This window comes from Montipora foliosa, chromosome 2, assembly GCF_036669935.1.
Source record: "Montipora foliosa isolate CH-2021 chromosome 2, ASM3666993v2, whole genome shotgun sequence".
NCBI lineage: Eukaryota > Metazoa > Cnidaria > Anthozoa > Scleractinia > Acroporidae > Montipora > Montipora foliosa.
This window is the reverse complement of record NC_090870.1, coordinates 49,959,522-49,962,021: the sequence shown is the minus strand read 5'-3', so window position 1 is coordinate 49,962,021 and position 2,500 is coordinate 49,959,522. Positions and strand designations below refer to the sequence as shown.

Here is a 2,500-nt window from a genome sequence, read left to right as displayed (position 1 = left end):
GAAATTAAACAAGCCCCTCCCCATCCCCCCGGATGCCAGATGGAGAACGGCTTTCAAGAAGCATCATGGAGGTGTCCCCTTTCTCTTCTCCCCAACTTCAACACTACCATGCAATGTCGTTCTCAAACGATGAACTATGATCACTCTCGTTATCCTATTCTCCTTCGAAACTCCTCATGTTCTTTCTACTGTATTAGTTTTTTAAGACAAAAAATATTCATCAGTTATTGTTATTTTAGCGTCACCGTAAAAGAAGCTTGTTGTCATTGTTTTGAATCGTTTCTTCTGCACCGCATCCACATCTGGTCTTGCTCGTTTTCTGTCATTTCCTGTTTTCTTCACTTCCGTTGATTTTCTGTTATTTTCGATGGGTCAAAAGGCAAAAGTTTGTTTTTCACTCCATCTATGTCCACATCTATCTTATATTCCGTTCTGTATGCACAGTAGGATAACTCTGTTGAAGACAGCACATTGTTCAAGACACGAGAAACTAATAAATTGCGCCGGAGTGAAGGACCAAGACAACGCCGCTGATGTGCGTCCGTCAATTTCTGCATCGAACAGTCCATCTTCTTTAACTTTGCTCTGAATCGCCTTAGTACTCTCACACCACGAAATCAATGGCCGTTACTTTTAATAGTGAACTGCCCAGGCCTCTTTGGGCAAGGAATGAAATTTATTATTCTGGAGCGCACTGATTGGCTGAATTTTGATCGCTTGCCCAAAGCGGCCTAAACTTGTAAATGGCAGTTCACTTATCACTCACCTAAAGCAATTCAGAGCAAAGGTGAAGAAGCTACTGTAGCTCGTTGACATCGGTCTTGCTGTCTTTTTAAAGAAACGAGAGTGGAATTTAAAAGGGAAAAAGCCAGTTTCAAGGCGCTTGAAATACAAAAATTAATTCAATAACAAGTATCCAATCTGCGATGTTTCAAACAAGTTCAACTTCCGGCCTACAGATTAAGTCTCCTTCGCAGTCATGACGTTCGAAAATATGAATAACTGCAGGCGTCATGTTCAGTATTTACACACAAGTTGTTCACCTATTAGGAAACGAATGAGCAATTTTTTCTTATTCCTTACTTAGTAGTTAAATTTAATTCGGGAAGAGCCATATTTTTCAGTTGCTTTCAGACGGGGATGAGAACGTTGTGGAATTTGAAAAACCCAGGATGTTTTTCGCATTTGTTGTCTCGCATGCGTTCTGGGCAAAAAAACTAAAACAGAGGGCCAGATTCGAAGCGAAAATAAGAACAGGCTTGTTTAGTTCGGCAATCGATCAAAGGAAAAGCAATAACATTATCAGTGTGTCTATTTCATGGCTCGGCAGTCGAATCCCCGACCTGTTATGTTGTATATTCGCTGCACGCATCATTCGGTTGACCTAAAGACAAAAAAAAAAAATAGTTTCTGCTTATATGCTATTAAATTTAAATCGCACATCGATTTAGATTGCCGTTCCAAAAAATTTGCATCCGGACGGTTTGTATTATCCGGTCAAATAAATTTACATCCGTTCGCACGGCTTGTGCTATCGGCTGCCGTTTGGTGCTCTGATTGGCTGACAAGAAACAATCATCCAATCAGAGCAAATGGCGGCCGGCATGCGAATCTTTGGAGCTTCGAATTCGAATGCTGGATTTTTCGTTATTATTTGAGGTCTTGCGCTTCGAGTTTTGGATGGATTTTAGATGTAATGGTATGATATGAAACCTCTGGGTTTGAGCTTGTCTTGTGCGTGATTTGAAACCTGCACGATGGGCATTTGTTGGTAAAAATCGGCTTGATGATGGAGCGATCCGAAATTGAGCTTTCCACCCTTGTCTTTCTATCGGTACGCTCAGGTGAACGCATCCTCGGAGACCCAGGGGCAGTTAGTGGGGGCGGGAAAAAGTCTAAACGGGCGAGGAAAAAAATCGGGCGAAGAAAAGTCAAGAACGAAAATTGGGATCCCCTATTTTCATTCTTTTTAAAGACATAAACGATACTGAAACACCCATAACTTTTTCTAAAAAGATGATTTTAAAAAATCAATGCTTAGCTATATTCTGTATTTGGGGGTGAAACGTGCCATGTAAAAAAAAAATTAATTCAATTTAAAACTGCCGGAAATTAAGCTTTTTTCTCAAACCGGAAGTCAGTTCATTTACGCATGCGCAGTTGTTCTGAAAACGAGCGCGAGGAAGGGCGAGGAAAAACCTTCGATGGAAACAACAGTTTGTGCGGTAACTTTTGCTTGTGAGTGGGTTTTCTTGTCAGCTCATGATATGATAATGTCAGTTACCGGAAGTAACATTTCACTTCCTTAGCAACGCGCGAAAAATCCATCTGTGGGTCCTTAAGATGAGTAGCATGATCACGGTACCCATTTCTGTAACATACCTAAAAATTGTGAAATTGTGTTTATTGGGGTAAAAATCACTTATTTTGGCTTATTTCACACCCAGACTTACATATCTTTCTAATTGTTCGGAAAATATTAATGTTTGGTCCGTTAAAA

At 40.4% G+C, this 2,500-nt stretch overlaps 1 protein-coding gene across 2 annotated transcripts in view; it reads left to right on the top strand.

Moving 5' to 3' along the window:
- The window catches only part of LOC137993451 (DNA (cytosine-5)-methyltransferase 1-like), a 49,264-nt gene that overhangs the window by 9,395 nt on the left and 37,369 nt on the right, over positions 1-2,500 (top strand). The gene's annotated exons all lie outside the window — the stretch shown is intronic.